This window comes from Ictidomys tridecemlineatus, chromosome 4 (genome assembly GCF_052094955.1).
Source record: "Ictidomys tridecemlineatus isolate mIctTri1 chromosome 4, mIctTri1.hap1, whole genome shotgun sequence".
Lineage (NCBI taxonomy): Eukaryota > Metazoa > Chordata > Mammalia > Rodentia > Sciuridae > Ictidomys > Ictidomys tridecemlineatus.
Window position 1 is genome coordinate 67,739,281 of NC_135480.1, and position 22,511 is coordinate 67,761,791.

At 38.9% G+C, this 22,511-nt stretch overlaps 1 protein-coding gene across 12 annotated transcripts in view; it reads right to left on the reverse strand.

Annotated features, from left to right (window-relative positions):
- Positions 1-22,511, reverse strand: part of Tenm4 (teneurin transmembrane protein 4) — a 2,824,428-nt gene that overhangs the window by 1,347,502 nt on the left and 1,454,415 nt on the right. For all 12 annotated transcript variants that reach the window (XM_078046757.1, XM_078046770.1, XM_078046771.1 and 9 more), the window contains one exon: positions 13,942-14,018. The gene's annotated coding sequence lies outside the window, so the exon portion shown is untranslated. The remainder of the gene's footprint in view (positions 1-13,941; positions 14,019-22,511) is intronic.

Sequence of the window (22,511 nt, forward strand, 5' to 3'; positions counted from 1 at the left end):
TATTTCTGGTCTCCTATAACACTATAAACACACACACATATATAAGGCCAGGTTTCTGATTAATGCTAGACCTGCTTGGAAGCAGAGAGTCTTTCAACATTACACATTCAGGCCATAGTTTTAGGTATACTCTTGACAAATGTATATGGATACATAAGCAGAAAGGGCTCCCTGGGTGATGAAAACTGCATCAGCAAGGATCTAGGGAGCCAAGTGCGGATTTCCATGCAACATAGGCAGCTTTCAATGTCCAGTGGCAACAACCTTATTTGTTTAAGTCAAACAGGGAAATTTACTGTTTATATTCACAATAGTAGAAAAGGAAGAATTCAGGAATGGTTGGATCCAGGTACTTAAAAAGTATCAAAACCTTGTTATCATCTGTCTTCCCTGCTTCTCTCTCTCTGTATTGGTTCAATATGTGCTTACTACACAGGGATTTTCCTCCCTGTCATGGTGACCATGGTGTACTGCCTTATTCGGTATTTCACTTTCTTTAAATACCTAATAACTTTTCTGAATAAACATAATAATGTGCTCATTTTTTATATTATAAATGAAGAAAAAAATTCAGAGGGTCAATTAATTGGAATAATGTCCATAGCTACAAAGGAATAAAAAATGTAACTTTTTAAATGTATATATGAATATGCGAAGGCCTGAGTTTTTGTATTATTTACAACTCTCATTTACGTAACACCTTTGTAAGCTTTAGTTTTCTTAGCTGATAAAGGAGCATAGTCATCCCTTAAGATTTGATCTTACATACACACAGACACATATACACAAAAAATTACATGTATTTATACAATATAAACACACACAAATACTTTACATATATTTATGTACATTGCATGAATATATGTAAAGTATTTATATACATACAAAATTATATATATGCATGTGTACACATACATATACATATATATATATACACATACAAAATGATGTGTTTGAGAATTTTTGGCACATAGTAGGCCATCAATACTGAAAAAGTTAAATATATAAGACATCTAACAAGTGTGCAAAACATGGTTATAAATGAACTTCATGGAAAATTCCTCTTATTGGCTCAAGTTTCATTTGCCAACATCTCTTTTGTTTCCACCCTAACACTCTCATCTACTTATTTTGTTGTACTGCTTATTTTGTTTTGTGTTTACTATTCTATTGCAATTACAAACATCCATCCTTAGATCTTCACATTTTTTTGTTCATTCCAAAGTATTTGTTGAGGATCTGCTATGTTCCCAACATTGTTCCCCTCCCTGGAGGATACGACAGTAAATAAGTAGATCAAGGGCCTGTCCTCATGGAGTTTGCATGGTATAGGAGAGCCAAGTTACACAATAACAAAATAAATAACCTATAGTAAAACTTCAGGATAAAAAGATATGCACCATGAAGGAGAGCAGCAAAGGCAATCAAAATGAGGAGAATGCAGATTTTTGGATAGGGTCATCAGAACAATCTTAGCTCTAAGAAGTTTCTATTTGAGTAAAACCTGGAAGAAAAGAATGGTATGGGCCTTGGAATGATGTTAGAAGAATATTCTGGGAGAGGACACAGTAAGTACAAAGTGTCTGGAGCAAGAGCTAGCATGACTTTCTTTAAGATCCACAGGAAACAAGAACATTAAGGGAAGGTGTCAAGAAATGACCTTGAAAGGTAGCTAGAAACTGGTCTTGGGGTGGTACTTTAGGTCACAATAATGAGTACAGTGCACTGGCAAGCTGGGCGATTGAGGTCAACATCTTGACCTTATCATCTGGGCCATGGACATGTGATGGGAAAAGAGATGCCGATGTTGGAAAGAGGATCACGGCTTGACAAGGAGTTATGGAGGGAGTGAGAATTGGCCAAATTTAGAATACACCATGAAGGTAAACCTAAAGCTTTTGGTGATAGAAAAGAGGAGAGTATAAGGGTTATTTAAGCTTTTAAGAAAAATAAATATTTTCAAGTATGTTCTTAACAGTAGCCAGCACTTACTGAGCACCACAGGCCATGCCTACTACGGAGTGATTTAGACTTACTGTATCATTTAATTGCCTATCTCACTTACAAAGTTTTGATTTTTTTAAAAATGCCAAATCTTTGTATATGTAGATATTTACCTCCTTGGTTTGACCCTCATTTCTTTCCCTGGGTTCATTATTTAAACTGAAGGGCAAATGGAAAATTAAAAAATTTTAATCCCCTGTGTTCCCGGGGAGGGGTGAGGGGGCAGTGGTAGGGGCTTCCTGACACTGGGTCTGTACTCTCTCGTATCCTTCAGCTAATCACTCTGCCCTTCTGAGCCTTGGCTTGCCTTACTGTGCCAGCTCACACCCCTGGGATGGGAGATCAGCACCTCTATTCCTGGCATTCCTGTTCTTTAGCATTGTGAATGTAATTATTTTGTATATATTCGTTATGCATGAAGGAACAGGCAAAGTGATTTGCACTGCACTGAAAAACAAAAGTTCTTTAATCAGGTCTCAAGTGGATGCTATGAAAATAAATGGAAGTTTCATTAAATCCAGGTCTTGAAGAAAAGATCAGATGGGCTCACTGAATGGTTTCCTAAACCTGGCCATTCATGTAGTAAAGGGCCTACCTTATTGTGTTTTTTTTGAGACAGGCGAGGTTAGGAATTGGCAGGCACATTCACTTTGGCCATGAACTGGTACCATAGTTGGTCTATAGCATGGCAGGCACTGGACATCCACTACATCATAAAACTCTCCTTCAAAACCTACCAGAGTGATCTTTACCTAGGTACCATGCCGCTCTCCTTACAGTCAAAGCACTACTGTTTGACCATTGATAAATTTTTTATGAACAATTAAATCAATAAGTAACACCCTCAACTGGATTTCAAGGAAAGCTACATCATGCCTAAGAGCAGATACACAATGAGGGGAAAATTAAGGGTCACCCATTATGCTTGGGACTTGATCTTGATCTTCCTTTTATACTCTTCTTGCACCAAAGAAATTTATTGATTTGATGATCTATCCCTGGAGACCAGAGCTGAAAGGCTGGCAGTCACATCCACTCAGCTGCTGGACCCTGTCATGGACTGTGCACCAAACCAGTCGGGCAATATGGTTGGGAACCCAGGGAAGTTCTAAGCTCAGCAAGAGAGAGAAACATGTATGCAATGCCACAGCTGTGCTTATTTTGAAATGCCATTCCCTTATTTGGGTGTAGCTTCTTTTTGCTCCTGTTGTGGTAATTTGCACAAACTATTTTACTAGGCCTTAGTTTCCCCCAATTCTAGAAACCATACCAGGTGAATTCTCATGTTCTTTTTCTGGAAATAAAATCGTACTTAAAAACATAATTTTAAAGATAGCTTGGTGAAAAAATACATTGATGAACATTTGGGTCCAAATTAAATGTCTTACAGTGAAGCCTTAAATTTAAAAAGAAAATATAATTAATAGAGCAAATATCAACCCTCATAAACTCAATAATACAAAAACATATGCATTCATAGCTGGGCAGGGAAAAATCATTTCCTCCTTCAACGTTTCATCTTCCCAATCTAATAAAAGATAATCAAGTTTCAAAAGTTATAGAAGAAATAGAAAACCAGTATAGACCGGTAAATGAAGGAAGAACCATAGAAATGTCCTTAAAGGCTGCCTGCCAGAAAGATGTTAGCTCCTTAGAGATTTAGTGGTGATTTAGTTCAAGCGTTTAAGAAATAATACATAAATACATTCATTATAATGTGTTCTGGAGAAAAGAGATGGAAAAACTATCCAATTCGTTCCACAAGGAAGGTTTGATTTAAATCCCCAAAGGTGGTAAAATATAATGCCAAAAACAAACAAACAAGAAAATAACTTAATGTATGAATCTATATTCAAAACCTTACATTAGCCACTTTGAAAAAGAGATTAACAGTCTAATATTACCGATTCAATAATCTGATAGGAAAACCCCCAGTTTCAAGATAACTAGGAAATTGAATAATGCAATAGAAGTTTTTCAATAGCCTAATAACAATAAAAAAGTAGACTATTATGTTCATATCCCCTAAATGCATTTGATAAAATTTAATAACGTTTTCATTTTGGAATGAAATAAGTCTTCCTTAATATAATGAATATTTTACTTTAAACTCCCAACCAAGCGACTGTTTATTACAGGGCACCAGACACAGATATCTAAATTAGAGATAAAGCAAGTTTGTCTACTCTGCGATCATTTCATATTATGTAAGTGAGTCTGGCTGGTTCAATAAGTCAGATAAAAAATAAAACTAATATGTATTAGAAATAAAAGGTATCATAAACCCATAAGCCTTGTTAGCAATTCTGAAATCCAAAATACTCTGAAAGCTGAATGTTGTGCCTCATTCGTTTGATACGAAAACTAATCTGAGCTGATGTAAAGCTACTTAGTCTGTTTATACTGCTGCGGAAATATTAATATGTTTGATTATAAGCTTTTTACCTAGACCCTGCTGAGAATGTTATGTAATATTTGTAATATGCACCATATTACTATTCAAAATTCTGCATTGCAAGAAATAGCCCCAGGATTTTAAACAAAATGTTGTGAATCTCCATTATGTGCAGATAGTGTGATTATACACTGCAGGCATTTTATAAATCAGATAATATTTGTTAGAATTAATAAAAAATGTTTAATATAAACGACTGTAGTCAACAAAGTAAGTGTTAAAATTATCTGTGTATAAAATTGTATGTATCTGTCTACCCCCTACCTTGGTAAGGTACTTGAGGGTAGGGGTTTGTTTTGCTCATTTCTCTATCCTTTGTGCCTGGCGCATTGCTTGGCATAGAAAAAGTAAACAGAAATGCCATTTAAACACTGAGAGATGAACAAACAAACAAGAAAATTATGATTATTAAATTTTCCAATTTTTTATTTGAATGCATACATTTTACACAATTTCAATCAATATCCCAACAGGAATTTTAAGTTTTGTTTTGCTTTCTCTTAAGTTTAAAACTCAGGAAGAGGTTGATAAAAAATGTATTTGGAAAAATACAAGAATAAATAACAATGAACAGTCTTTAAAAGACAAGGAACTAAAAGGGAAACGAGTTCATGCTGAGCTCTTCCACCCACTCTCAGTGGTTTTTGGCAAGTTACTTGCATCTTCTCCCACTAATGTCCTCCAAAATAAGATGACAATAATAACAGTAAAATGAAAATAGTTTTATAGGCTTATTGACCTTATTTCCTCCTGTGAATTGCTTGTTTAAGGTCTCCTTTGGCCATTTTCTCATCATGGTCTGAATCTCTTTTGTCATTGGCCTCTTTTAAAAGCCATGCATGTCATACATGCCGAGTCACTGGTCTGATGTAGATTTTAGGTTTACTGTGTGGTGCTCCCTTTTCTTGCATTCTTCTCAATTTATTTTTCCCCAGACCCAAGACATTTTTATCTGGGAACTTCATATATTAAGGTACATTAGAGTTACCCTGAAATGGAACTGAACAAGGAACAGGGGAAGTAAACTGATGTTTAATAATATCTAATGTGATATAATTCAGCATAGTTTTAGAAAAGGTAAAAGAGGAAAAGGAATAAAATGAATTTTCTGAAATACTTATAGCAACTTTCTCAAGTAGGTATTGATAGTATCATTTTGCCCCTAAGCAATCTGGGGACACAGAGAGGTCAAGTACTCAAGAGTCTCATGATATGTAAATTGCAAGGTTAAAATTTATTTCTTGAGTTCAATTGCTTACCAGTTGGTATAGGAGTGTTTTCCATCAACTGTTAATGTGAATTGCTTAGACAAAATCATGCTAGCCAAACACCACGTATAGTGCCTTCCAACTCTGAACTCCAGTACAGAGAAACTGGGATTGCAAATTTGAAAAGCAGTAATGAAGAGTGACCCCAAATTGTGCAGGTCCTGCATACTTGGAAATTTATTCATTTAATTTTGGATGTGAGGCAGCCTTGCTCTCTCCTCATCTTTTTTTTTTAATGGGATTATTGTCTAATCTATAGATCTTACTTCCATGTGCAATGTAACAAATTGTCCCACTAACATCGTTCATAAATATATTTTTAAAAAATGTGTTTCCCGGGTTCTGTGTGCAAGCCTGTAATTCCAGCAATTTGAGAGGCTGGAGCAGGAGATCACAAGTTCCAGGCCATCCTCAGCAATTTAGAGAGGCTCTAAGCAACTCAGCAAGACCTTGTCTCCAAAATAAAACAACAAATAAATTAAAAGGGCTGGAGAATGTAGCTCAGTTATTGAGTATCCCTGGATTTAATCCCTAATATCAAACAAAAACCAACCAACCAAAAAAATCCAGTTTTTTTCCTGGTCTGATCCAATCAGGGTATACATTTACTCACTACTTTTTAGTCTCCTTGAGTCTGCAACAGTTCTTTGGGCTTTGTTTCATAACATTAATTTTTTGTTACCTTTGTTTTTCACATCAGATATCCCCGCATCATAACAAGTCTGGCAGGAGGCACAATTTATGAGACAAAAAACTCAATCATCGTTTAATATGGTGTTGCACACCTGTAATTCCAGCTACTGTGGAGTCTTAGGTAGTGAGTATACCAAGCTGTGAGTATATGAGTTTTGATCAACAGGCTAAGATAATTATCTGCAGACTTTTCAATAAATGGGCCAAGGAACTGAACAGGCACTTCACAGAAAAGGATATATAATCGATCAACAAACATATGAAAAAATGTTCATCATCTCTAGCAAGTAGAGAAATGTTAATCAAAACTACTCTAAGATATCGTCTCACTCCAGTTAGAATGGCAGCTATTTAGAATAAAAACAATAATAAGTATTGGCGAGGATGTGGGGGAAAAGGCATACTCATACATTGCTGGTGGGACTGCAAATTGGTGCAGCCAATCTGGAAAGCAGTATGCAGATTCTCCCCATCGTTTTTAATGCAAGTTCTCTATAACTTGGTGGGGCTCAGGTTCACTTTTTCCTGCTCCAAATGTTAAGACAATCAGAAGAATTCCATATTAGCCTTTGTTTCTCTAAATGGGGGTGAGACCTGGAGGAGGGAAGAAGGCCCTGTTTGTATGAAGAACCTGAGTTTCTTTGAAGTGAGGTCATCAAGGTACTCACCACAGCACACAGAGTACCACAGAGCACCATTCTTCTCTACTCAATGATAGGCTAGTCCATGAGAGTGGGATCTCCCCTTGCCAAGGGTGCCTGGCAGCCCATGCTGCACAGTCTGCAGGAAAATCTGCTCTGATTAGTCGCAGTCCCTCCTTTTGTTTATTTTCTGTTTATTTATCTTTTATGTTGACTTACAAAGATGATATAATTTCATGAGGTATGATGTGACGTTTCAATACATGTGTAGATCATATAGTGATCCAATTAGGGTAATTAGCATATCTCTCACCTCAAACCTTTATCAGTTCTTTGTGGTGAAACATTCAAAATCTCTTCTAGCTATTTTGAAATACACTTTGTTACTTTTTTGTCAACTTTAGGATGACAAAACTTTAGTCACCATACTGTGAAATAGATAACCAGAACTCATTCTTCCCATCTAACTGTAGCTTTGTACCCATTAAGTAACCTCTCCCTCCATCCCACTCTTCCTACCCTTTCCAGCCTCTGGTAACCATTATTCTACTCTGTATTTCTATGAGATCAAAACAATCCCACTACTTGGTATATATCTAAAATAAATGCAATTGTATAATCAAAGAGATATCTGTGCTGCCATGTTTAACACAGTATTCTCCATGGTAGCCAAGATGTGGCATCAACCCAAGTGTCCATTAACAGATGGATAAGAAAGATACACATATACAATGAAATACTACTCAGCCATTGAAAAGATGAAATCCTGCCATTTTGTACAACATAGATGAACCTGGAGGTCATATGTTAAGTTAAATAAGTCAGATACAAAAATCAAACAGTGCATGAGCTCACTCACATGTGGAATCAAAAACTTCATCTCATAGAAGCCCCTTCTAAGTAAAGGCCTTCCCTGGTCTATTCCCAAAACTTCTCATTTAAAGCCATTTATATTTGCAGGTTCTTTTCCAGAGCAGGCTGTAAACACCCCCATCCTACTGTCTCCAACCATTCCTCAGTTCCATTTAACTACAATTTCCTGAGTGACTGCTATGGCCCAGCACTGTGCCAGGTAAGGAAGACAAGAGAAAACAACAAGCAAGGACCAAACTCTCAAGGGCCTCCCAGGTTCCAGAAAGAATGAAACACAGCAATGGATCCTTTTTATCCTCATAAATATGGCCAGGGAATTAAACACATGCAAGCTGAAAATGTGTAAGTTTCATAGGCTGAATTTGAAAAGAAATTTGAAAGATGAGTCAGGGTTTGTCAGGCAGGCAAGGCAGCAGACAGCAAAGAGCACCAGAGGCTTATGAAGCACCCGGAGAGCGTGTGAACAGAAGCTCAGGCAGGCCCAGGAGGGGCATGCAGGGTGGGCTGGGGAGTTCGGACTTGAGCCTGAGGGTAATCGGGAGTCATGGAACATGTATACTCAAGGTGCTTACACGGTTGGTTCTCCTGCTTCAAGGTCATCTCAAGCCTGGTATTATCCACAATGATGTCCCATAAATGAGACAGAAATGTGGGCCCTGCACACATGCCTCATCTGGATATAACCTTTGGACACTGCCCTGCTAACCACTCAGCTTCCCTTATGAGGTCATTTGCTCCAGCGTGGCCCACAGAATTACCCATCCCTGGTAAGCTCTCACTACTAAAATGTGGTCCAAGCATCAGCAAAATCCCTATCACCAGGCAGCTAGGTAAAAATTCCAGAATCTCAGGCCCTCCTCAAGGCCTGCTAAGTAGGTATCCAAGTTTCAACAAAGTCCCCAGGGACTCAGGTGCACATTCACCTGTGCTTTTATGCACTCTGGTAGGCTTCGATGCTGATCCTGCCTGCCCTGTGACAGCAATGTCATCTCTCACATGCCAGTGACATGGTGGGGAAGAAACCTGACATTCTTGAGGGTCAGGCCCTATGTTAATAACGGAGGCTAGGTTAGAGCAAGCCAAGTTGTTTCATTTTATCTTAAAAGAACCTCATAAGATGCAGTAGAATTATTCCCATCTCACAGATATAGAAACTGAAGCTCCAAGCCTCAGAGTCGTACAGCCAGGGGCATTTAACCTCACTGGGTGTCCTCTTCTGCGGAGCTCCTCAGGAACTCCAAGAATGAATCCACCATTTCTACCAATCCCCAAACAAAGCTCCATTCCAGAAAAAAAAAAAAAAAAAAGATTCTTGCTAGTCCTTCAGGAACAGCTCTCCACTCCTACCTGCCTTGAATGGCACCTCTGGATCCAAGCCAACTCAGCCCCAGCTTGAATGCAAATGCTGTATAGAGTTGGATCCCCCAGGGACCTCTTCAACCCACTCCTGCCTTTTTCCTCCCTCATAAGATACTGCAGGTAGATTTAGCATTCTGTGCCTCATGCCTCAGTTCCAGATTCTCTGTCAGCACAGTCCTATCTCAAGACAGAGAAATCAAACAGCTGAAAAGCAGCCTGCTCTCAGGGAGGGACGAAAAGCAGGTGGATTCGACATAACTGCCTAACAAAGTGTATTTATGAATATCATTGGAACAAATGTCTCCCATAACTGCAGCCATCACCTCCTAATGTCACATCACGGAGACACCGGAAAACAAATTGGGCTTATAACCTGATTTTCTATCAGCTGGGAATGGCCTCACCAACCTTCAGCCTCTGCAGCTAGGCAGTATCTGACTTGCATCTTCATTTGAACTCTGGAAGCAAAATTGCGGATTAAAAAAAGAAAAGAAAGAAACAATATTTTTTTCTTAAATATCAGTTTTGGGGTTGGGGGCATAGCTCAGTAGTAGAGCCCATGTGCTTAGCATGTATGGTCCTGGGTTCAATTTCCCAGCACCAAAACAAGTAAACACAATAAATGAATAAATTAAACATATCCATTTCATCAGTAGCATGTTTCTTAATGCATCAGACAACCCACTGTCACAGGTGGCCTAAAAAGTGCTGAAGTTACCAGACTCAGACTCCTTAGCCTGGTCTGTAAGGGTGGGGAATGCAACCTTTTTGCTTTGGAAGACTCAAAGCTACCCTTTTCTTAAAGCCCTGATTTTCTGACTTCCTTGTCGGTCCCCTGCACTACCTTCTCCCTGCAATGCTCTAACTCACATCTTCCCCCAGGCCTGTCTCTTTTCCTCCATTTCTTCTGCACCTCTTCTCTACTTCTCTCATTTGGCAGGTTGCAGAAGCTTTCTGCTGGTCTCCCTGACTCTGAGCTCTCTTCTCTCCAACCTGCCCTCTACTTTGGATGGCTATTGGGTGCATTCTGTTTTCTCTCTGGACACTTTGGGATCAGGGAGCAGCCATGTATTTTATTTTATTTATTTATTTTTGCCTCTAGAACCCAGCATAGGGGCTGAGGGTGTGGCTCCCTAGTAGAGTGCTTGCCTAGCAAGCATGAGACCCTGGGTTTGATTCCCAGCACTCAGAAAAAAAAAAAAAAAAAAAAAACAATAGAAACAACAACAAAACTCTCTCAAAAAAACCTAGTGCAGAATAGCACAATGCTATGGAATGGAATCAAAACTTCAAAAATCAGAAAGACCCTGAGTCTTTAGAGGACCAGACACAGGGGACATAATTACTCCAGAATGCACTTGTTGCAAGTAAATAAAACAAGTAGAGGAGCTTACTTTCTCCTGGGCAAGAGATGTTCAATGAAACTGAATTGTCAATCCTCTCATTTTTAATTGGAGATATGTGAAATGTCATCAGCATTCATTTTATTGGGTATGCAAGTTTTATTGATTTATTTTATTGACTATGAAACATTTTAAAGTGCTTTCCAAGGGTCATCACAACCTCAGTAATCTAAACATTAATTTTTTTTTTGTATTTATAAGATCTTTAACTTTCTTCTAATAGGAAGGCTAGAATGGCCACAGGCCTCCTTAGGAACCTAACCTGAGAACAAGCAGCTCAGGGCAGGCTGCTGCCCTCACACCAATTTTGACCAAGAAATACACACTAAAGCGTCCTGAATGCTGTGCAGTCTCTGGAAGCTTGTGGGGAGGCAGGAGCCTGCAGCTAGCTCTGGGGAAGTCAGACCACATCTCTGCCATGCCCTGTCAAGCCACATCCATCCAATTAGGTTAGGAGTGAAGATGTTACATGATGTGACCAATGGGATCAGAAGTAATAGCACGACCTGTCAGCCTGTGCTTTCCTGACAATTCTGGGGTAAAGACGTTGCCTTCTAGAGTGCTAGGAGTCAGAGAGATCTGGCATGGGAGAGTGGGGAAAGGGTTATTTCATTCCTTATTTACAAAAGTGGTGCTTGTTGTGTGTAGGGGAGCAGTAAATTGGTCTTATTTCCCTAGTCTTATTTTAGAGTTTTGCTTGCAATCTGTGATATCTAAAGGCTTTATTTTTATTTTTTTAGTAGGGTAAGAGGTGTAAAACCCCACATGCAACATTTCAAGAGCTAGATGCTTTCTTGGAAATAGAGAGGAGGAAAAAAAAATTACGAGATCTTCTGTTTCACCAGGTTGAAGGAGTGTCACCTCACCCAACCCTGTGCAAAAACTCAGAAATATGACTGAAGGTTGAGGGTACCCGGTGATAACCAGAAGGTGCCTGAATCCTGGTTCCAATGTGCTGGCATTGGAACCCCAAGGCAGGCGGCAACTTGGAGCAGATAAATTCCCTGAGGTTGGCCTTTAGGAAACAGAAGCAGCTCAGCTCCCAGCTGAACCATGTAGTCTGAGTCAGTGCTGGCAGCCACTCTTGAGTCTGTGTGCTAGCATTGATTCACAGAAGCACCACCTACAGACATTCCTATAGAAAATGCAATGGAGGTCACCCTTTTCAGAGGAAGCAGTCTTGCTCATCCAGAACTGTGATGAGCCCCACATTTGCAACAGGTCATTGCTGAAGAATTCCTAACCAATAACCTTCTGGTATTCTCTGCCCTATTTCCCTACCTGTAAGCCTGTCTGAAGCACACTAATTACAGACACAGGCCCATAGAAGCAAATTTAAGACCTGATTTTATTGGGATATGTCATTTTGGATTTTCCTCATTTGATTAAGGCTGAATGAAAATCAGTTCCTTTGAAACTTCAGAGGCAATACCATGTGGCCATCAGGAAGATGGATTCAGGAGACAAGTTACCTGAGTTCAAATTCCAATACTATAGCTTTCTAATTTTACATACTTGAAACAATCACTTGAATTCTGTGCCTCAGTTTTCTCATCTTCAACATGGAGATGACATTAGCACTTACACCTATCCCATTTAAGTGAGTAAATATATGTAAATGATGAACAGTTCTTTGCAGGCTGTAAGGGTTCCACAGATGTTGCACATTTTATTTATGATGATTTTCTCTATCTCATCTTTTTGCCTTCTTAAGGGAAGTGTTGCTTTAGGCCTTTGGATGTGGAGTTTATATTTGGTGTCTAGGTTGCTTGACACCTGGATAATTCTCAAGAACTATCCTTGGAGCACCATGGTTTAGATATGTTAAAATTTCTTCCTCCAGTGACCAGATTTTTACTCTAGCTTATGAAGTGTGCTGGGTCCTAATTTAGACATAGATTTTATCATCCAGATCTCTGTGGTGGAAACCTCCTAGCCTAGGGCATTGCTTTGTAAATTTCTTGACCTGATTCACATCTTGACTCTACTCATATAAATTAGCTCTTGTGATTGGAAAGAACAGGTTAGCCTTTCCTCCTCATATTCCTGAAGCATACATAAGGTGCACAATAAATATTTTTGAGCAACTCTTTAGATCCTTTTCTAGACCTCGTGAAATTGTCATGATATCTTTAAGCCCCCTCATTTTATAAGGGCAGTATTAGGTCATCCATTTGTCCCTTTACTGGGGACACTTTCCCCAGAAGGGAGAGTTTTGTGAATCTCCTGGAAAGTCATGAGGCTCACACTGAGGAGAGTGTACCACTCTTCTCATCAAGCTGTGTTGTCTACAGGTTATCACTGGGCCAACCTCATCTCCCTGCCTGGGAACCTGAGAAAAATACCCTTTTCATCAGAGAACTCATGGAAAGTGCTTTAGAAAGAGCTTCTGGGAAATAGAGTCAATAATCAAATATACTGTACCGACGTATTGGAATCACATGTGTAAACTATGACCTTGAATGGTAGCTCTGCCTGTCATCCAGGTGGCAGAACACTTGGAAACCACAGAACACCATGATCATGCACAGACCAGCACAAAAGACACAGCTAATCCCAATAGCTGAACTTGGTGAGATTTATGAACAGAAAATATGACTAGACTGCTGTCTATAAATGCAACAGAAAACCAGAACAAATATTCAAATCTATATTAAAACACACACACACACACACACACACACACACACACACACACACACACACACACAAACATCATGACCTAAGCATGGCTGGCTATTTCTGAGGTTTTGAGTTTTTCCATTATCACCACTGGGCACTTTTCATTGATTTGGTCATTTGCAATACATTTGGAAGGCAAACAAAACAAAACAAAAAACAAAAAGACAACTGTTCCCAAACTCTCAATAGAAAACCAGAGGGGAGAAAGTGTTCAAATGAGACAATTTCATACTCTAACTTTTTTTTCCTATGAAAGAAATATTCTTACATTATTTGATTTGCTGCCTGAGGTTAAGAAAGTGCTTCACAAGAAGGAAAATCAACACACTCAAGCCAAAGAGATTGGCATGTTTAATGCCCGTCATCTCTCTTACTTTTGGTGGAGTCTACTAGCAGAGATCCAGGACCTTTTAATCCATAAGATTTTACTCCAGACAAAAGAAAAAAGGGAAAATAACTCCTTAGTAGTGCTCTTTCCCTCTCATTTTGTCCACCAACATATTACTGCAAACCACAAACACTTGAGCATATAAAATATGTAAGAAAAAAATATATATTTTTACCTTAATTAGATATGTCCATCAATGCTCAAGACGAGCAGTGAGCTCAAGGTGTCTTCTGAGCAGCAACACTGTTTATCCTGGAAATAAAAATGCAGATGTGTGAAGTCCAAGATTGCCCGCTTTCAAATCTGTAATTTGTTGTTTATATAAGGGAACAGGGGATGGGAAAATGAGAAATCTCTTTATAGTCATTTTCCTAAAACCCAGGAAAACCAGTAATAAGACAATTTTCTCTGATGTGCCTTCTAAAGATTTCTGGGTATATAGGCTAGCTCTTTTGGAAATAGACTTGTGTCTAATGGGTTCCTATTGGACAGGAACTATATAGCATGGAAGAGAGAAGAAAGAGACTATTGTGTCAAAAAAGTTTGGGTCAAATTATAATTGTTCAGTTTCCTTTTTCTCATCTATAAAATGAGAGCAATAATGTGTCCCTGATAGTCTATGACAAGGATTAAGTAGATGTGCAGAGATCCACATGCAGTGTCCTATACACAGCAGGCACTGCATATATATCAGTGTTGGTGCCCCCACCCCATCCCACCCTACAGCCCTTTGCCTCTTTTATAATTACTTCCAACACCTTATCAGGATTAGCTCCATGGTGCTCAATTGGGAAAACATAAAATATTTTAACATCTGCAAAATAACTACTTTAAAAGTCAAAAAAAAGAAGTGTTAGTCAACAGTATATTTAATAAGAGTTAAACAGTTAAATGCTTCTCCTATGTGCTGGGCCTATGTACTAATGATCTGCTACATACTAATAATTGTATACCAATCATTTCTTTTCACCCTCATGATACCCATTCAGAGAAGGCAATACTTGGAAACTGAGGCATGAAAAAAGTTGAGTCTTTTTCTCAGATTAACAGCCCCTGGGTGGCAGAGCTGGAAGTTGAGTTGATGCTGTCTCATCCCGTGCTCTGCTCTGGCAATCACCCCAGTGTCACCCAGGACTGTCCTGTGCCCTATTGGTGTTTTACACTCTGTGTGAGTTTTCTGTTCCCTTTCCTCTATCCTTCCTTCCTTCCTTCCTTCCTTCCTTCCTTCCTTCCTTCCTTCCTTTCTTTCCCCTTCTGTCCTTTTCTTCCTTTCCTTCAAACTTTCTTTTTAATCCAATCTCACTCCTTTATTTTTGTTCTTCTGTTTGGCTTTGACAGATTAGAACAGAATATTAATTGCTACAGGATACTGGGGTTCTCCCCTTGGGCTTGGCCTTGTTCTAGCTGTGTCATGTCAAATGAGTCCTTCAACTTATTAGAAACGTGTTCTTCTTCCCTTTTTTCCTCTGTAAAATGAATGCATTAGGGAAAATACACTGAGAGCTCTTTTCCCATTCACTGGTCTTATGACTGGCTACGTTGGAAGCAGTTTCAGATCAAATTAATGTTGATATCTTCATGGTCACATTATAGTGTGGATTCTAACAGCAACTTCTTTTGCTTCGGCTTAAGGCTAAATTTTAAAACTTATTGGGAGGAGACATTCATATTTATATACATTTTCACAGAGTTTACAAATGAGGAAACTGAAGTTCAAAGTGGAAGAATAATCTACCCAAGGTCAAGCAGAAGTGGCAGAGCCAAAACTTCATTCCAACTTATGTGGTCAGTATTCTTTTTTGTTTGTTTGCTACCAGGTATTGAACCCAGTGGCCTTTGCTTAACCACAAAGCTACATTCCCAGCATGTTTTATTATTTTTTATTTTCAAACAGGGTCTCCTTAGGTGACTGAGGTCCTCACTAAATTTCTAAGGCTGGCTTTGGAGTTGCAATCCTCCTGCCTAAGTCATCAGAACTATTGGAAATACAGGTATGTGCCACCATACCTAATGAAAGCCCATATTATTATATGGTCCCAAGATTTCTAGAACATATTGTACAAAAAATTGATTGACCTAAATTATTCTCATTTATGATATTTTCCTACTGATAATTAATTGATGATAATTATGGAAACTAATATGTAACTCCAGGAACAGGGTGCACAGTTGTTATCTCAGCAATTTAGGAGACTGAGGCAGAAAGATCATAGGTTTGAGGCTAGACTCTGCAACTTTTTGAGACCCTAAGCAATTTAGTGAGACCCTGTCTTAAAAAAAATAATTAGGAATAAAAATATAGCTCAGTGGTAAAGAAAACTTGGATTCAATCCCCAGTACCAAACAAACAAATATATATTGTGAGCTTGCTGTATGTGAGCCAATAAAGTGAGAAATTTACATATATTTTAGTCTTCTTCCTCCTATCAAGTCAAATATCAAGCACAATAATCATCATCTTGCAATTGATGAGAAAATTGAGACACATGGACTAGCATTACCTACCCAAGTCACAGAGCTCATAAGCAGGAGATCTAGAGTCTGAGCTAAGAGCAACTAAACTTTGACTGATGTTACAGTTTATTAAAGCTCACTGGCATATGGCAGTTATGATGCATTTTAAATTTAATAAGCCACAGTGGGGAATACTAGAAGAGAATGGTGGAGAAAGCTCATATATGTGACGGTGACCCACAAGCATGGCCTGGTCATTAGCAATTCGCAGACATTCATATAGGAGAAGAGAAGGGGTTTTGAAAAAGACATGCCAGGGACTGTTGAGAATCTGCCTCCTGAGCTGTTTCCCGATTAAAATCGTCAGCTATTGTCATTCGGTCTGACAATGAGCAAAGAAATGACAAAGTGAATTTCAAGAGATGGTGTCTGTCAGTGAGGTGTGCAGCGTCCTTCACAGTCAGGGAGTCAGGCCTCGTGCTGAGCTGCAAGGAGAAAACAGGAGAAACAAACAGCAGTGAGGGAAGAGCACCCTGTTTACTTAGCTGGGTCCAGATTCAGGGAGAAAAATGCCTTGCAGAGGCACTCCAAACAGGGCCCTGTGATTAGGATGGAAAAGGCAGTCAAGTCTATTTGGCTTCTGCAGGGGATTTGTTTGTATATTCTAATTGCATCATCGTTCAGCTTTATTTCATCTGGAACCTGGCTGCCAAATGAGCGTATTGATTACCTGTCATAGATGCATATTTCTCAATTAAAAGCCATCAAGGCTTGTAAAATCTCAACCACGTCAAGATCAACTAGTGGATTTTAGTATTATTGTGAGTGGTTACATCAGCTGCTTTCCACAGAACATTGGCAACAAGCTGGGCACCCTACATGTGCTGGCTTATTTCAATGTCACTACCTTCAAACTAGATACCATTGTTTCCACCTCCTTTACAGGAGGTAACAGAGGCTCAGAAAAACTAAAACCCTTGCCCATGGCCACACAACTGGTACACGGTGGGGTGGAGTAGGGATTGGAACTGGTGTTTATGACAGGCTCTCTGCCACACAGAGGCAGTATGATGTGTGGGTTGGGAGCAGGGATCCTCATGCCACATTGCTTGGCTTGAAGACTCAGTCCTATCTCTTTCTAGCTTTTTTCCATTTTTATACCATCTTAGTGCCTCAGTTTCCTCTACTGTGAAACTGGGGAACTAGTGGTTCATAGAGTTGTCAGAATTAAGTGAGATACTGTCTTTACAGCATTGGGGCCAGTGCCTGATGTAAGGAAGAGCCATTATTTTTACATCCTCAGGATATTGTACAAAGAAACTGTAAATCTTTGACCTTCGAAAACTTACTGTGGGCACTTTGTACTTTTAAAGACTTTGCAACAATTCAATTTTCCTCCCAGCAGCCCAGTGTTTCAGGTCAGTCCACTGTCTTTCACTCTCAGAATGAGACGTGCATGAAGAGCCGCTGTGCTAAAATAGCTCCAGAGCACCTGATTCACTAGTTTCCTTCCTACATTTGGATAGACCCATGGTGCTGTTTTCTTTTATTTATACGTGTTTTGGTTATCTTGGATCTACTCTTCACAATAACCCCATAATGAGATGCTCTTAACTCCATTTCACAAATGAAGATATGTGACCCGTAAAATTCAGAGGATTTGCACTCAGGTACAGATAGCTGTAAGTAGCCAGATTGGGATTTGAGTTTAAATCTCCAAATTTCTATGCTGTGTTCAAATGGGAATACTTAACCACTAATTTCTCCTTGTCCTTCCGGTGAACTCTGATTCATCTGTTGAGATGTCACCCAGATATCTATCATTTTTATGTATTGACACTTTTTTTAAATGAAGGCTTTCTATATTCCAGACTCTCAGAATGTTGTATGAACAGTGATGAGCACAAGATCTGGTTTCTGCTTCCACAGGGCTCACAGCTTCAAGAGGATCTATAAAAACACACACTGGGTATGTCCAGGAGTAAAATAATGATGGTGCTTGGATAGAGGGAATTGAGGGCAACAGGCCAGTGGATGGTCTGGACTCACTGAGAAAGTGACATTCAAGCTGCAACGATGAGTGCAAAGGTGGCCACATGTGAATAGCAGGGGAGGGTGAGAGGCAGAAAGAGGAGCACATGCCCAGAGCCTGAGTCAGAACAGGAGCAAGAAAACCAGAAGTCAACCAGGGGAAAGTACCACCTGTAACCAGGGGAGAATGAAAGAGTAGAGAGAGTTTGGGGATTAGTGGAAGAGGTCAGAGGAATGGGTTGGGGCCAGATAACTCAGGGTCTGCTGGGATGAATGTAGATGTTGGGGTTCTGAGTCACCAAACTTGTCAAGTGAGAGTCATGATCATACCTTTTTGCTGTCTTATGCTTATTTGTCTGTTATCCCTTCCTGACCATATGCTTCTCAGGTGCCTAAGATAGTGCTCAGGATAAAAGAAGCATCAGCAAATTATACAAATAAATGGGTAAATTGCAACTGATAACAGTAATTCTATAAGAATCTCATTGAAAACTAATACAGCTGGAGTAAAGAAAGAAATCGTCATTTCTGTTCCTGGCTGAGAATAAAATCAATCAAATACATTTACATTTATATAAAAATAGACAGTGACTGTGTACTAAGAACAATTCCAACTGTTAGTACCTTGCAGTGGGCTCAGTGTTCTATGTACAAATGTTAGATTTAATTTTCATGACAATAAAAATGAAGTAGTTGCTCTTAATCCCCATTTAATCAGGAAAAACAAAAACAAACTTGGGAAGAGTTTAATTATAGACTATGCAGTGTGTAGTGGCACACGCCTGAAATCCCAGCAGCTCAGGGGCTGAGGAAGGAGTATAGTGAGTTCAAAGCCAGCCTCAGCAAAAGGGAGGCACTAAGCAAATCAGTGAGGCTCTGTCTCTAAATAAAAATACAAAAAAGGGATGGGGATGTGGCTCAGTGGTTGAGTGCCCCTGAGTTCAATCTCCAGTACCTAAAAAAAAAAAAAAAAAAAAAAATATGGACTGTGACAAACACAGTATTTGCAGCAGCAGAATTCAATTTCAGATGTATTACCTAAAGTCATTGTACTTGGAAATTTTATAAAATGTCTCACAAGACAATGATCCTTGAAAATTTTCAAAGTTAAAAAAAAAATTCAACACCCCAAACTTTAAACTAATAATGATTGAAGGGAGATAAATAATAGTAAACAAAAATAGAAACTAATTGAATTTTTAACAATAGTGAATGTATAATAAAAATGGTTTGATAGAATCTCATCAATAGTAATTAGAAAACAATAAAGAAAAACAAAAACACTCAATGCATTAGGGTGATTTTTGCAGAAGCATTTGTTTGGATTTCCTTTGTTTTCATCATGTTGCTAGGGTATTACAAAAAAGTTAGGGTTGGGGGAGGAAGCTCTGAGAAGTATAATTTCCTGGGAGTGGCAGACCAGGAAGATGAGTAAACAAGCCAACATTTGTATTCTTCACACTTTTTCTATTACTCTTCCTAAAGGCCTTCTCCCTCTCCCTGCTGTCTGAATAACTCCTATTCACTCTTCAACACCCATAAAATTCCTCTCCCCGTGAGAAACCTGGCCTGGATTTCTGGGATCCCACCATACCTCCTCCATTTCCTTCTTGCACTTTATAAAATGTGATTGCAAACACCTAATTTTTTATTCCTCTAAATGTAGAATCAGCCCTTCATTTCATAGGCAGTTAATAAGTGGTAGCTAAGTAAATGAACAAATTAATGACCCTGCCCATTCCCTCTCTTTCAATGCACATGCTACGGGATAATGAAGGAAAGGAGCAGAAACTTGATGATTCCGATGTGTAGATGCCCCTGGAACACTGGTTGATCAACACATTCTGTTCTGACAGCAGCCTTGTTGAATATGTTTCTCTATTCTCAGTCTATACTTGGGGAAAGGGACTCAAAGAAAACAATTTGTTTACATTACTGGAAAGTAGCATTCCTGAGAGAGACAGGACACCTCTTGAAACACACAAAGCACTGGGGATTTGTAGAGACATTTGAAAAACAATAAGAGGAAACAGTGCTGAGCAGTACTTAGAATCAAAGCCTGAGATGAATATTGTCATGGTCCTGGCAAAGGCCATGCAGCAGAAGGGCTAAGAGTGAGATTGCAGGGCCATCCTGCCTGGGTTCAAATCTATACCTCCCTGTGGCCTTGAGATGTTACAATGCCCTTTGGAGATGCAGTTTTCCCATCTGTAAAATGGAGATGGTGATAACAGTCTTTATCAATAGGAATATAATGAGCATGAAATGGGGAATGAATGTACTGAGTTTAAAGTGACCCAGGCTCTTAGACAGCAGGAACCTGTGGGCTGTGATCATACAGAGCTTTCAAAGGTTAAGAAAGCCCCATGTGAAACCATGAGCACTGCAGACAGTTGGGGCTTTATCAGACAGAGTAGGGTGAAGAGAAATGGGGGGACTTGCTGTCAGAAGAATACCTAAAAACATTATCACTGTGGCAAAGGGAAGACTGAGGAAGGATATGATGGCTTCCAGGTGGCAGCAGTACTTTCCACAGGGCACCTGGCCAAATTCTCATCAGCATCTCCTCATTAATTCTCGTAGGGATACCAGCTAGGAGGAAAGGACTCTTTTTACTTTTTTACTGTTTTTTTTTTTTTTTGAGTGCTGTGGATGGAACCCAGAGTTGTGTGCATGCTAGACAAGTGCTGTATCACTGAGCCATATCCCCAGTCTTTTTGTTTATGCTGCTTGTTTAACCTCAGGAAAATAAGGATTAGAGAAGTGCTATAACTTGACCAAGGTTACAGTATAAGCACAAGAGCTGGAATTCAAACCCAGTTTTATCCGGTGCCAAAATTTGTGTGCACAGCCCCACGCTGTACTTCTTCAACAAAGTTTGTCAGCTTGTAAATGATAACTGACTGTGAATAATGCCCTGCACCAGCAGAGAACAGGGGAAGAGGGAGTCAATTCATTCTGTGTTGTTACTGAGGACAGAATGGACATGACATTTCACCAAAGAACTTTGGTTCAACATTTGCAAAGATCTTTTGCGATAAGGAGGCACCTGTGGAATCAGGGAAATAGCACTGGCAAAAAAATTAACTTCACTTCTCAGCAGCTAGGGAAATGGATGTATTAACATGGTCAAGCCTTCATTTTTTTCCAATTTACAAAGCTGATATAAGAATCTGTAATAGTCTTAGTTGTTTAAAGAATAAGACTATATCCACTAATTTCTGATACTTGGTGAACATGTGTTTGTTTCTTTAATTTATTAAGTATTTTCAGCAATCAGAGTTGTTCAATGATGCAGTGGGAATATTGATTTCCATCCCCATTCCAAATCACTGGAAGTGTGCAAGCAGATGGTGGATGGTCACCCAGAGGGCTCTCTAGTGCCAGCTCAAACCTCAGTGAACAGAAAATCTTTTTTTTTTTTTAAGTATGGAAAATAAGGCAGCAGAATACAACAGAAAATCTTCATAAGCCCTCCAGCCCAAAGATTCCATGAAAGTAGGAATAGCATATAATGTCATGGATGATAACAACAGGATTCAAGATAACTTCAAGAGTCTAATCAGATCTTTTAAATTAAGGCAATGCAACTAAACAGAAGCAAGTGTAATCTTTTGCCTTTGGATTAAAAATAAACAGCAGCAATAACAATAATACAATCTTGCTCATATAGAATGTGAGGGAGGGTTTGGTCATTGTGAGGGTGAAAATATGATTATTTTCTCAATCAATAGCTTTACTTATGACTCAATTTCTAAAACAGATTAAACAACAACCAAAACAAACTCTGATTAAAGTGAGTTGCATGGCATTTTTAGATATACAGGATCTAGGCCAGGGAACTTCTTGTCCCACTATACCATGAACACCAGGGGTGATACTTCCTTTTAAAGTCAGCATATTGGTAAACATTTCATGTAGCTTAAACTAATTTGGAAATATCCTTACATTGCACACAAAGTACACTATACATGATTTGGAGTACATGATCCTTTTTAGTAACTCCTATGCACAATAGAATTTGAGCATTACAGGACTAAATTATGCTTCAATAAAAGTCTAGCCATTTTACCTTTAGAATACTTAAAATATCCCTAATGGCAAGTGAACAATGTATGGGGGAGTTATAAAATGTTCTTGATAGTCTTCAGGGTTTTCTAAATTAAAAAAAAATCATTAGTTCTTTGTAATTTACAAGTAAGTTGCTGAGCAGATTCAATGAGATTATATATTATATATAATTATCTATATGTTTTACAC